Raw genomic sequence first — 14,315 nt, 5'->3', positions numbered from 1 at the left:
GCACATGGCAGAGTGTGGCGATGGAGACAGCAGCAATGGGAGGCCGTACAGGGACCCATGAGAGACTCTGGACCTGGCAGCAGCATGAGGAGGCGGTATATAGGGGCCTATGGCAGATTAGGGGCCTGGCAGGAGCTATGGGAGGCCCGTAATCTGCCAGCGCCCTATGTCAAAAAATTCTACACACCAGCAGTGTGAGGAGACCTGAAAGTGGCACATGGCAGAGTGTGGCGATGGAGACAGCAGCAATGGGAGGCCGTACAGGGACCCATGACAGACTCTGGACCTGGCAGCAGCATGAGGAGGCGGTATATAGGGGCCTATGGCAGATTAGGGGCCTGGCAGCAGCTATGGGAGGCCCGTAATCTGCCAGCACCCTATGTCAAAAAATTCAACACACCAGCAGTGTGAGGAGACCTGAAAGTGGCACATGGCATGAGAGACTGTGGACCTGGCAGCAGCATGAAGAGGCGGTATAGGGGCCCATGGCAGATTAGGGGCCTGGCAGCAGCTATGGGAGGCCCGTAATCTGCCAGCACCCTATGTCAAAAAATTCTACACACCAGCAGTGTGTGAGGAGACCTGAAAGTGGCACATGGCAGAGTGTGGCGATGGAGACAGCAGCAATGGGAGGCCGTACAGGGACCCATGAGAGACTCTGGACCTGGCAGCAGCATGAGGAGGCGGTATATAGGGGCCTATGGCAGATTAGGGGCCTGACAGCAGCTATAGGAGGCCCGTAATCTGCCAGCACCCTATGTCAAAAAATTCTACACACCAGCAGTGTGAGGAGACCTGAAAGTGGCACATGGCAGAGTGTGGCGATGGAGACAGCAGCAATGGGAGGCCGTACAGGGACCCATGAGAGACTCTGGACCTGGCAGCAGCATGAGGAGGCGGTATATAGGGGCCTATGGCAGATTAGGGGCCTGGCAGCAGCTATAGGAGGCCCGTAATCTGCCAGCACCCTATGTCAAAAAATTCTACACACCAGCAGTGTGAGGAGACCTGAAAGTGGCACATGGCAGAGTGTGGCGATGGAGACAGCAGCAATGGGAGGCCGTACAGGGACCCATGAGAGACTCTGGACCTGGCAGCAGCATGAGGAGGCGGTATATAGGGGCCTATGGCAGATTAGGGGCCTGGCAGCAGCTATGGGAGGCCCGTAATCTGCCAGCACCCTATGTCAAAAAATTCTACACACCAGCAGTGTGTGAGGAGACCTGAAAGTGGCACATGGCAGAGTGTGGCGATGGAGACAGCAGCAATGGGAGGCCGTACAGGGACCCATGAGAGACTCTGGACCTGGCAGCAGCATGAGGAGGCGGTATATAGGGGCCTATGGCAGATTAGGGGCCTGGCAGCAGCTATGGGAGGCCCGTAATCTGCCAGCACCCTATGTCAAAAAATTCTACACACCAGCAGTGTGTGAGGAGACCTGAAAGTGGCACATGGCAGAGTGTGGCGATGGAGACAGCAGCAATGGGAGGCCGTACAGGGACCCATGAGAGACTCTGGACCTGGCAGCAGCATGAGGAGGCGGTATATAGGGGCCTATGGCAGATTAGGGGCCTGGCAGCAGCAATGGGAGGCCCGTAATCTGCCAGCACCCTATGTCAAAAAATTCAACACACCAGCAGTGTGTGAGGAGACCTGAAAGTGGCACATGGCAGAGTGTGGCAATGGAGACAGCAGCAATGGGAGGCCGTACAGGGACCCATGAGAGACTCTGGACCTGGCAGCAGCATGAGGAGGCGGTATATAGGGGCCTATGGCAGATTAGGGGCCTGGCAGCAGCTATGGGAGGCCCGTAATCTGCCAGCACCCTATGTCAAAAAATTCTACACACCAGCAGTGTGTGAGGAGACCTGAAAGTGGCACATGTTTGAGGCATGATTCATGGCGGATTTAGTCAGTTGTGTCAGGAACTGGTGGTTTGAAATCCAGACTAATCCACGCCTGATTCATTTTCACAAACGTGAGTCTCTCCACACTTTGGGTGGACAGTCGTGTCCTCCGCGGAGTTACAATACCTCCTGCCGCACTAAACACGCGCTCCGATGCCACGCTACTGGCCGGGCATGACAGCCTTTCAAGGGCAAATTCAGCTAGTTGGGGCCAAAGGTCAAGTTTCGTTGACCAGTAGTCAAGGGGATTGTCTACCTCGGTTGGCAGGGTGCTGTCCAAGTAGGCCCAAGCCTGTTGTTTGAGGTCCTGCTCCAGGTCCACCTGATGCTGCTGCTGCTGCGGCTGGTTAGTAGTTTCCTCACTGCGCTGGTGAAGAAAGCTACTCATCATCGACTGCAGACTGAGGCAGCCGCTGCTGGTGGAGCTGCCACTGCTCCTACCACCCCACCCCTCCCCTGCTGCCATGGCAGCGGAACGCGAGCGCACAGGGCCCACAGTGTCTGAGGATGGACGTTGGCGCACAAAGGCAGAGACCAACTGACTACATAGGTGGTTTTTATAGTACGTTATTTTGGCCTCCCTCTCAGCAGGTGTGAAAAAGGCCACCATTTTGGAACGGTAGCGAGGGTCCAACAAGGTGGACAGCCAAAAGTCATCCCTCTGTCTGATGGTTATTATTCGGCTGTCGCTACGCAAGCAACCGAGCATGCTATGGGCCATTTGTGCCAAGGAATGCGAGGGACTCCCTGCCTCCATCTCCACAGCATACTGCCACGGTGCGTCTGGGTCCTCTGTCTCCTCCTCCTCCTCCTCTACCAGATGCTCCTGCTCCTCCACTCCTGTCCGCTGAGTGGAAAAACCACCCATTTCACTCAATAATTCCTGAGCACAAATGTCCTCCTCTACCTCCTCCTCTTCTTCCTGTCCTGCCCCCACAGGGGTCATGTGGCGTTGAGATCATTTGTTCAAGGACGTGCAACAGAGGAATGACGTCGTTCATCCCATAGTCCTGCCGACTCACGAATAGCGTGGCCTCCTCAAAGGGCCTGAGCAAGCGGCAGGTGTCACGCATGAGCTGCCAATGGCTGACATCGAAGTTACACAGGGGAGTACCTTTATCCGCTTGTAACATCAGGAAATCGGTGATGGCCTTTCGCTGCTCGTAAAGGCGGTCTAACATGTGTAGGGTTGAATTCCACCTTGTTGCAATGTCGCAGATCAGGCGATGATGTGGAATTCCGTTCTGCCGCTGCAGCTCAAGGAGGGTGTGCTTTGCGGTGTAGGAATGGCTGAAATGCATGCAAAGTTTACGTGACATTTTAAGGATGTCTTGCAGTGGGATGGTGGATTTTAGGAACCGCTTGACAACCAGATTGAACACGTGAGCCATGCATGGCGCATGGCACAACCTTCCTTGACGCAGAGCAGACACCATGTTCTTTCCGTTGTCGGTCAACATGGTTCCGATTTTCAGTTTGCGCGGAGACAGCCATCTGTCGATTTCTCTGTTCATTACACTCAGAAGTTCCTCCCCTGTGTGACTACGTTCGCCAAGGCATACCAGGTGCAGAACAGCGTGACACCGTTGCGCCCTGCACATGTGATATGCCGGTCGGGTAATGGGACTTGGCACGGGGGTGGCGGCTGAGGACACGGCGGAAGAAGAGGTGGTAGAGGCGGACATCTTTGCCGGACCAAGGACGTGCAAACGTGGAGGCAAAAGCGGCGTGACCTGTCCAAGTTGCTGGTGCGGCTGTGACGGCACCACGTTCACCCAGTGGGCCGTAAATGACATGTACTGTCCCTGACCGTAGTTACAGCTCCACACGTCGGCGCTGCCGTGCACTTTGGCAGAGACCGACATGCTCAAAGACTGGCCCACCATCTCTTCTACATGTGAATGCAGGGCTGGCACTGCCTTTTTGGCGAAGAAATGACGGCTTGGCACTCTCCACCGCGGCGCGGCACAAGCCATCATTTCTCTGAAAGGTGCTGAGTCCACCACTTGGAAAGGGAGGGACTGCAGCACCAGCAACTTGGACAGGAGGACGTTCAGCTTTTGCACCGTCGGGTGCGTGCTCGCAAACTGTTGTCTCTTGGAAACGGATTCCAAGAAAGACTGCTGACGGAATCCGTGAAGAGGAGTAGCAGGAGAAGGAGCATCTGAACGAGCGGAAGATGCCAACAAGTGACAACTCCCCTCAGCAGAGGTGTTGGAGCCTTGAGTGGCTGATGGAGGGCGATTGACGTCGGGTGACGGAGCAAGTAACAGAGCGGGTGATGGAGCGGGGGCTGGGGCGGGCAGAACCGCCGTATCTTTATCACGGTTTTCCCAGGCCACCAAATGGCGACGCTGCATATGCTGCCGCAACGCTGTAGTCCCAACATGGGCCCCCTGGCCACGCTTGACTTTCTGGCCACATAGTCGACATACGGCTACGTTTACTTCCTCGGGCGGCTTGACGAAAAATTGCCACACCGCCGAGTAGGAAACTTTGCCCCCGATACTCCTCACTGGCTGACTGCTGCTTCCTCCGTGCACACCGGCACCACTACTGGCCGTGGTGGTAGGCTGCAGTGGAGCTGGTGCTCTACTCCGTGGCCGTTTGGCTCCACTGACACTGCTTCCACTGACACTGCTGCGACCCTGCTGCTGTCTCCTGGGCAACCCACCGACTGTTTCGCTCACTGCCAAGCTGCCACCCTCTTCTCCTGATGATGCGGAAGAAATTGCCTGATGACGACGAGGCTGCCAAGTGCGATCAACCTCCTCATCATCAAGTAGGGTCTCCGCCTCACTACTAGCCCCCTCGGCTGCGTCTGGGTCAGGAGACAGACCTGTCTCTAGACCGGCTACCGGGCCACTCTCCTCGCCACTACTTCTTCGCCTAGCTGCTGAAAAGGCGGATGTCTCCCCCCGTTCCTGACCGCCCTCTGTTAGCTCTTCCTCACTGTACAGTGGGGCTGAGCCCACAGCATGCGATACTTCGCTTGGTGAGGGAACACCAAAGGACAGGGGCAGGTAGAGGACACGTGATTTCAGTGGGCTTGGTCCCGGGCCATGCCAACTAACGGTTGTGTCTGACGTACCCACCGACCGTTGGCTGTAGGTGTCAGAGGTGACCTGGGAAGAGGAAGACGACCGAGCCAACCAATCGATGACGGCAGGGTTGTCGGTGGAGACACGACCGCTGGATGACACCGGGAGCACTGGCCTCTGGCTGCGAATAGTGCTGCCTCGACCCCTTCCTCTGCTGCCACGTCTGCTCGCTCCTAAAACATTGCCTCCTCTGCCACTCCTCTGCATGTTGTCTGACATACTCTTTAATTAAACGATTATGTGTCCCTGAGTAACAATTCTGTGTCCCTGAGTAACAATTCTGTGTCTGTGCGAGTAACAATTCTGTGGCCCTAAGTAACAGTTCTGTGGCCCTCAGTAACAATTCTGTGTCCCTGATTAACGTTTCTGTGGCCCCAAGTAACAGTTCTGTGGCCCTCAGTAACAATTCTGTGTCTGTGCGAGTAACAATTCTGTGTCTGTGCGAGAAACAATTCTGTGGCCCTAAGTAACAGTTCTGTGGCCCTCAGTAACAGTTCTGTTTCCCTGAGTAACAATTCTGTGTCTGTGCGAGTAAGAATTCTGTGTCTGTGCGAGTAACAATTCTGTGTCTGTGCGAGTAACAATTCTGTCTGTGCGAGTAACAATTCTGTGGCCCTAAGTAACGGTTCTGTGGCCCTCAGTAACAGTTCTGTGTCCCTGTGTAACAATTCTGTGTCTGTGCGAGTAACAATTCTGTGGCCCTAAGTAACAGTTCTGTGGCCCTCAGTAACAATTCTGTGTCCCTGATTAACGTTTCTGTGGCCCCAAGTAACAGTTCTGTGGCCCTCAGTAACAATTCTGTGTCTGTGCGAGTAACAATTCTGTGTCTGTGCGAGTAACAATTCTGTGTCTGTGCGAGTAACAATTCTGTGGCCCTAAGTAACGGTTCTGTGGCCCTCAGTAACAGTTCTGTGTCCCTGTGTAACAATTCTGTGTCTGTGCGAGTAACAATTCTGTGGCCCTAAGTAACAGTTCTGTGGTCCTCAGTAACAATTCTGTGTCTGTGCGAGTAACAATTCTGTGTCTGTGCGAGTAACAATTCTGTGTCTGTGCGAGTAACAATTCTGTGGCCCTAAGTAACGGTTCTGTGGCCCTCAGTAACAGTTCTGTGTCCCTGTGTAACAATTCTGTGTCTGTGCGAGTAACAATTCTGTGGCCCTAAGTAACAGTTCTGTGGTCCTCAGTAACAATTCTGTGTCTGTGCGAGTAACAATTCTGTGTCTGTGCGAGTAACAATTCTGTGGCCCTAAGTAACAGTTCTGTGGCCCTCAGTAACAATTCTGTGTCTGTCCCTGAGTAACAATTCTGTGGCCCTAACTAAAGTTTCTGTGGCCCTAAGTAACAATTCTCTGGCACTCAGTAACAATTCTGTCTGTCCCTGAGTAACAATTCTGTGGCCCTAATAACGTTTCTGTGGCCCTAAGTAACAATTATCTGGCACTCAGTAACAATTCTGTCTGTCCCTGAGTAACAATTCTCTGGCACTCAGTAACAATTCTGTCTGTCCCTGAGTAAAAATTCTGTGGCCCTAAGTAAAGTTTCTGTGGCCGTGAGTAACAATTCTCTGGCACTCCGTAACAATTCTGTCTGTCCCTGAGTAACAATTCTCTGGCACTCAGTAACAATTCTGTCTGTCCCTGAGTAAAAATTCTGTGGCCCTAAGTAAAGTTTCTGTGGCCCTGAGTAACAATTCTCTGGCACTCCGTAACAATTCTGTCTGTCCCTGAGTAACAATTCTCTGGCACTCAGTAACAATTCTGTCTGTCCCTGAGTAAAAATTCTGTGGCCCTAATTAAAGTTTCTGTGGCCCTAAGTAACAATTCTCTGGCACTCAGTAACAATTCTGTCTGTCCCTGAGTAACAATTCTCTGGCACTCCGTAACAATTCTGTCTGTCCCTGAGTAACAATTCTCTGGCACTCAGTAACAATTCTGTCTGTCCCTGAGTAAAAATTCTGTGGCCCTAAGTAAAGTTTCTGTGGCCCTGAGTAACAATTCTCTGGCACTCCGTAACAATTCTGTCTGTCCCTGAGTAACAATTCTCTGGCACTCAGTAACAATTCTGTCTGTCCCTGAGTAAAAATTCTGTGGCCCTAAGTAAAGTTTCTGTGGCCCTGAGTAACAATTCTCTGGCACTCCGTAACAATTCTGTCTGTCCCTGAGTATGAATTCTGTGGCCCTAACTAGCGTTTCTTTGTCCCTAAGTAACAGTTCTGTGGCCCTGAGTAACAATTCTGTGTCTGTGCGAGTAACAATTCTGTGGCCCTAAGTAACAGTTCTGTGGCCCTCAGTAACAGTTCTGTGTCTGTGCGAGTAACAATTCTGTGTCTGTGCGAGTAACAATTCTGTGGCCCTAAGTAAAGTTTCTGTGGCCCTCAGTAACAGTTCTGTGTCTGTGCGAGTAACAATTCTGTGTCTGTGCGAGTAACAATTCTGTGGCCCTAAGTAAAGTTTCTGTGGCCCTAAGTAACAATTCTCTGGCACTCAGTAACAATTCTGTCTGTCCCTGAGTAAAAATTCTGTGGCCCTAAGTAAAGTTTCTGTGGCCCTGAGTAACAATTCTCTGGCACTCCGTAACAATTCTGTCTGTCCCTGAGTAACAATTCTCTGGCACTCAGTAACAATTCTGTCTGTCCCTGAGTAAAAATTCTGTGGCCCTAAGTAAAGTTTCTGTGGCCCTGAGTAACAATTCTCTGGCACTCCGTAACAATTCTGTCTGTCCCTGAGTATGAATTCTGTGGCCCTAACTAGCGTTTCTTTGTTCCTAAGTAACAGTTCTGTGGCCCTGAGTAACAATTCTGTGTCTGTGCGAGTAACAATTCTGTGGCCCTAAGTAACAGTTCTGTGGCCCTCAGTAACAGTTCTGTGTCTGTGCGAGTAACAATTCTGTGTCTGTGCGAGTAACAATTCTGTGGCCCTAAGTAACAGTTCTGTGGCCTTCAGTAACAATTCTGTGTCTGTGCGAGTAACAATTCTGTGTCTGTGCGAGTAACAATTCTGTGGCCCTAAGTAAAGTTTCTGTGGCCCTAAGTAACAATTCTCTGGCACTCAGTAACAATTCTGTCTGTCCCTGAGTAACAATTCTCTGGCACTCAGTAACAATTCTGTCTGTCCCTGAGTAAAAATTCTGTGGCCCTAAGTAAAGTTTCTGGGGCCCTGAGTAACAATTCTCTGGCACTCAGTAACAATTCTGTCTGTCCCTGAGTAACAATTCTCTGGCACTCAGTAACAATTCTGTCTGTCCCTGAGTAAAAATTCTGTGGCCCTAAGTAAAGTTTCTGTGGCCCTAAGTAACAATTCTCTGGCACTCAGTAACAATTCTGTCTGTCCCTGAGTAACAATTCTCTGGCACTCAGTAACAATTCTGTCTGTCCCTGAGTAAAAATTCTGTGGCCCTAATTAAAGTTTCTGTGGCCCTAAGTAACAGTTCTGTGGCACTCAGTAACAATTCTGTCTGTCCCTGAGTAACAATTCTCTGGCACTCAGTAACAATTCTGTCTGTCCCTGAGTAAAAATTCTGTGGCCCTAATAACGTTTCTGTGGCCCTAAGTAACAATTCTCTGGCACTGAGTAACAATTCTGTCTGTCCCTGAGTATGAATTCTGTGGCCCTAACTAGCGTTTCTTTGTCCCTAAATAACGATTCTGTGGCCCTCATTAACAAGTCTGTGTCCCTGAGTAATGGTTCTCTGTCCCTAAGTAACTTTTCTCTGTCCCCAATTATCGTTTCTGTGGCCCTAACTCTGTCCCTGTCCCTAGTACAGAGCGGTCTGCCTCTGTTCAATAACTGCAGGCAAATGAAGAATTCCAAAATGGCCGCTATTTATAGCTCGACCATTACACAGTGCTGGCTGGCTGGCTGCTGATTGGCTGATGCGATCACATGTAGTTGAGGAATGCATTATGGGTCAGCGCGCCTTGTCTGCGCGCCTTCCCAGACATCCCCGCTCCGTCGCCGCACATGTCAGCCGCCATTTTCTGAAAAATTTCGATTCGCGCGTCCGAATTAGGCTATTTTTCGGATTCGGCACGAATCGAAATTTTTCCGATATTCGACTCGAATTCCACTTCGGATACTTCGATTCGCTCATCTCTAGTTGTAACATGACAGAATGTGGAAAATTTTATACTTTCTCAAGGCACTGTACTTAGGGCTGTGTATCTGCAGTATGAGATCTAAGGCACTCCTGCCTGTGACTGCTATGTCAGGAGATTTGGAGTGAGATCTGATGATATCACTCCAGTGCTGTTCACTGTCCTCCTAAAGCTGACCATACACTGATCGAAATTTATTGGTCCAGCAGGGACCAGCCAACTTTTGATTGGTGTATGTCCATCCCCACTCCACAGAAGTCAATTGTTTGCTAAACCTCTTTTGAGGGGAACATATTGCAACATTTTCCTCAATCAAGCCAATCAGCTGGTATTTTACCATTTACTAAACAGAGTCATTGTAGTAACTAATTAACTATGCCCATAGTTAATCTACTAATCTCAACATTTAAGAGAATACCAATTAAAACAGAAAAGAATGTAAAATGGGAATGCCACATAAAAATTAATTTAAAGTAAACAATGCAATAATGACCAAAATAAGTGTTAACTGAAAACACAATATACATTCCATTTAATAGTATGAGTACATTTTTACTTAGCCAACTAAGCCTGTGTTCACTTTAAATACCTACGTGCATGCAGAATTTAGACAATTAAAACCATTTCTGTTGTACTTGTGTGGATGATAGAAGCAAATACAGGGTCACTGAGTTAAATTAAAATTTCTTCTTTAATAAATGAATCCCAATGTTTATGTGAGTATACATTTATATAACTGTAGCTATTACAGGGTAAGTGCCTTATTAGATTATAGAGAATGATAAATGGAGGTACGGTTTATTCATAGTGACAGATAGAAACACAGGCATGTATATAAATATACATGAATTGCAGTCATTTTCCTGTCACTTTGCATTTTGGAATTGGTCAATCTTAATAACTGTTCTTACATTTTCGAAGATAAAGACATGCAATACAAACTCCTGTTTGCAGGAGCTCTAAACAATCTGCAACCTTTGCTGTTACATAAAAAGGCATAAACAAATGACTGTAATATAAGGCAGAGAAATATATAATACTTAAAACACACTTTAAATAAAAATGAATTAAAAAGTAAATTTAAAAATACATAATACCAGTATTGGCAAGTTTAAATATAAAGTAATTCAACAGTAAATTTGTATAACAATTTAAGTTGAAGTTAAACATAATAAAAGCTACTTTAACATATTTCTGTCATAAACTGCATCTCATATATAAATGACATCTCAAATCAAATATTTTGATGTTTAAATTGTCGTTATCAAATAATTGACTGACATTTACCATAGGATTTGGGATACACGGAGAATGTGATTCAGCAACATTGTTACAACCAGCAACAATGCTGTACAAAGTGCACTCCAAAGAACCAGATTTCTGTCTCTAGTAGTCAAACCACTTGCTTGCTATGGGTTATTGCATTTTGTTCTCTGACACTGCTTAGTGCAGTGCTTTACTGAGTCAGCCTGATGTACTCATTACAGCTCTTTTCCTTGCTCAGCAAGAGAAATGATGCATAATGCTATTAACAAAGGCTGAATAGAATTAAAAAAAGGCATACCCACCTACATCTTGAATGACATGAAAAATGTGCAAACCAAAGCGGAAGGTCCAGACGGATGAAGGACGATTATAAAAGGTTGAGGTTCTTGACAGCGTTTTTGGAGTGCTGGTTTGAAGAATAAAGTATAATGAACATATTGATCAGTGTAGTAATGTAAAGGAGGAGGAGGCCATACATGTGATCCTATTACACTTTTGCTCTATACAAAATGCCATGTGCTCAGAGGCATCATGTTTCTAGAATTTACTTTAAGTAATACATAGCTACAGCTCTCTATGAACAAGTCTATGCTCTGCCATATGGGTAAACAATCAGGAGCTGGTAGTGTATCTCAATCTTTGTCAATAGTATGACACATTATGGCACTCTAGGCTATAGAATAATGATCTACTAAATGTATAGAGAGCTACATTGCATCATCACTTTTCCTGAGCTAGAAGAATATAGATATCTTCCTCTACAATAGTCTGGCATCTGACTCAAATAGAAATATAGAAAAACACATAGAAATATAAAGAAATCTCACATAGACAGCATAGCAAGAATTTATGTATTCGTCCATTTACTAGTTTTAGACTAGGCTCATTTCTCAGAGATAACACGCTAGCATACAGTAGGTATCCTTACAAAAGGAAAAAAAAAGACAGACATGGCTGAAAATTATGTGTTTCCCTTACCATGTAAACATTTGAAACATTACAAAGTTTTCAAGATTTACTTGCTATCTGTTGCGAACAATAATGGATCACATTTTTTTCCCAACTGTCACAAACGCATGTGTTGAGAGCAGTGGCTGCAGCAGGCCACACCACTCAAGAACTTCCCCAAGAACAGGCAAAACTTGTGGTCATCTAATCTTTTTGTCACGATATTATTACATGTTATCTATATTCTGTAAAGCGCTGAGTAAACAGTTGGCACTCTATAAATCCTGTATAATAAATAATAATAATATATTGTAGATAGGACCTGGTCATACATTTTAGAAAGAATGGTGTCAGTTATTTTCACCTGGTCATCCGGCCAGTAAGTCTGTTGTCTTTTAACAAAACAAGTTGTTATGCAATTTTAGCAGTTAGAAGGTTGAAACAAACCATTTACTACTGACAGGGTACTTGCAATGATCAGCTTCTTTATACTTATGTAAAACCATTATCTTAAAAGGAAAAAAATGTTTGCTGTAACTGCTTATAAAATGTTAGCTGGAGTTCAGCTTCAATTTGTTAGTATATTTAAATTTTCTAGCCCGTCTAACATTCCCCTTCCCCGCTAATGACAATGCTTCTGTCCAAAGTGCCCCCATGTTCCTTCATCCAGAATGGGGAAACTCTAATACAGTGAGTGTGTTACTAGCCAGATTACCAGGTGAAATTAAAGTAAAAAATACCTAAAACAAGAACACAAATGCATCCACCAAATCTAATGATTGGTAAGCTGCAATATATGACATTTTTGGTTTTGGGTTTAATACCGCTTTAAGAGTGTGAATAAGGTTTAGGAGGGCAGTATTTTCAATATGAAACTAAGATCAAGAACACGAGAAAATGACCTCAAACTAACAGGAGGAAAATTTGTAACTAACCTTATAAAATGTTATTTCCAAAGAGTAGTGGATGCTTGGAATAGACTTCTAGCAGAGGTAGTGAGTCACTCAATAGTGAATGAATTCAAACATGCTTGGGGCATAGATCTAAACTGAGACTAAAAAAAGTTTAAAAAATGAAATAAAAAAATATGAAAAAATGGGCCAGACTTAATGGACCACTTGGTCTTTTTTTTCTGCCATCACGCTTCTACGTTTCACTTTGTAATACCAGCAAAACAAAATTTCGATACTTTCCTAGAGAAAAATCTGCTGATATACAGCCAGCCTAAGGTTCACCCTATTTTTCTTGTCTTCATATACGTATAACTTGCTCTTTTATCTGTAGGAGCTGTCTCTTCCAAAATTTCTCTTTTGTAAGTCACAGCTGGATGTGTCGACAGCCTCCTATGCTGTCCTCTGTCCAGTAACATCTGCTCTGTCCAAAGCAACAGACAATAGTGCAATACATTGAATGAATCTCTAGTGCTGTCAGATTACCTTCAAACACCCCCCTGATTTCTGCTTCTTGTTCATCAGTCACTTCATCTCTTTGTCTGTAACTCAAATGACTCAACTGCCATACTTACCTTATTGTATGAATAATCCAGCTTCTCCCTTCGTCCCCTACTATGCCCTTGTGGGCTCTGTAGAGGTCTTGAGTCCTAGTTGTAGAGGGTGATATGACCCCTTGCACATTATTTAGTCCTCCCATGGGATGCAGATTAGTGGCTGAATGTGGAATGGTGAAGGGGAAACATAGGCCCCCTGGCATGCTAGAGATCTAAAGAATTGAATGGCAGGGGAGTGCTAATCCTGCCAAGCATGGTGTATGAGGAGTGTGTGTTTATGACATGTGTCTCATTTTGTAAGCTTGTGTTAATGAATGCCGCTCACTACTATATAATTCATGAGGTTTTTTTATGATCTTCATTGGCTAGCCTTGAAAAAAAAATATATATACTGTATATGTATATAGCTTTTTTTTCAGAAAATAGGTGCAGGAACTCAGGAACGACCCCACAAAATCCCCTCCCCCATGCACATACCATCCCACAACGCATCAAATAGTGGTTATGGTAAAATTTCACTAACAGTGCGAGGGTCTTAACCTCCCTTGCGGTCTGATTATGTCCATATTTCTGTGCTCAAAGCGGTACAATTTTTTGCATGGAAATATGTATTTTTTTTATTGTAGTCCTGTAATTTTTAGGAATAACTCACTGAAATCTGTCCGAACAAGAGTCTAGTAAACATCCCGGGTATGTTACAATTTGAAACACGAAATCATAAATTATAATTTCATAAATAATCATAAAAAATAATAATATAATAATAATACATTTAATTCAATAATATAATCAAACCAAAAACACTGAAATTTGAAATAGAGCGCAAAGTTCGCACATCACTGAGCAAAGTAGCAAAATCGTTTTCTGTGTCTGATGACGAATTTCCCCACGAATCATTATCACTCAATTCTGCAAGTAGTTCTGATTTACTATCGCTGTTCTCTAGCTGGTCTAAAACCGCTTATGACTTAAAGGGACACTTTTTGGACGCCATGGACGGTTCTCAGTTTCCAGGCAGAAAGAACAGTAAAAATGCAGGCAGGGCACAGGACAAAGCACTAGGGACAAAATGTATGTGAAATGGTTTGATACAGTAATGTTTTACTATGCAATTTTAGTGTATTTAGTGAATGTCACTTTTTGTCATTTTCAAATTTCCCACCGTTCCGTCCCCCGTACATCCCGACGCTTGCAGGGGACGGAACCCAGATGACAGATGCCGGCATCCGCCAGAGGGCATTGCCGGGGACACTGCAGGAGGGACATCGCGGGAGCGCAGGAGAAAGTAAGTGATCGAGGGATCCCAGAGCAACGCTGCATGGTAGCCCTCAATTGACTAGTCCTGGGCAATAAAAAGACCTCCTGATGTGGGCTTCTTTGCATTCCTCTCTAAAATAACCTATGGATGCATGCATCAGTTGGCAAATCATCAGCAAAACTGACTGTGGAACTACTATCTGGAAGATGTCCCTCTGTTAAGAAGGTATATGAGC

At 46.0% G+C, this 14,315-nt stretch overlaps 1 long non-coding RNA gene across 3 annotated transcripts in view; it reads right to left on the bottom strand.

Moving 5' to 3' along the window:
• The window catches only part of LOC149461490 (uncharacterized), a 94,451-nt gene extending 81,488 nt beyond the window's left edge, over positions 1–12,963 (bottom strand). For 2 of the 3 annotated variants that reach the window (XR_016312833.1, XR_016312832.1), the window contains exons 1-2: positions 12,841–12,963; positions 10,670–10,773 (exon numbers count right to left, since the gene is read on the bottom strand). This is a non-coding gene — a long non-coding RNA (uncharacterized LOC149461490). Of the gene's footprint in view, positions 1–10,669; positions 10,774–12,751 lie in introns of all 3 variants that reach the window. The other variant, XR_016312834.1, reaches the window with a different exon arrangement.
• Positions 12,964–14,315: the final 1,352 nt, after the last annotated feature.

Source organism: Staurois parvus, unplaced genomic scaffold, assembly GCF_062004578.1.
Source record: "Staurois parvus isolate SC_StPar_1 unplaced genomic scaffold, SC_StPar_1.0 ptg000199l, whole genome shotgun sequence".
NCBI classification, from domain to species: domain Eukaryota; kingdom Metazoa; phylum Chordata; class Amphibia; order Anura; family Ranidae; genus Staurois; species Staurois parvus.
The sequence above is the reverse complement of the archived record's forward strand: the minus strand, read 5'-3'. Positions and strand labels throughout refer to the sequence as shown.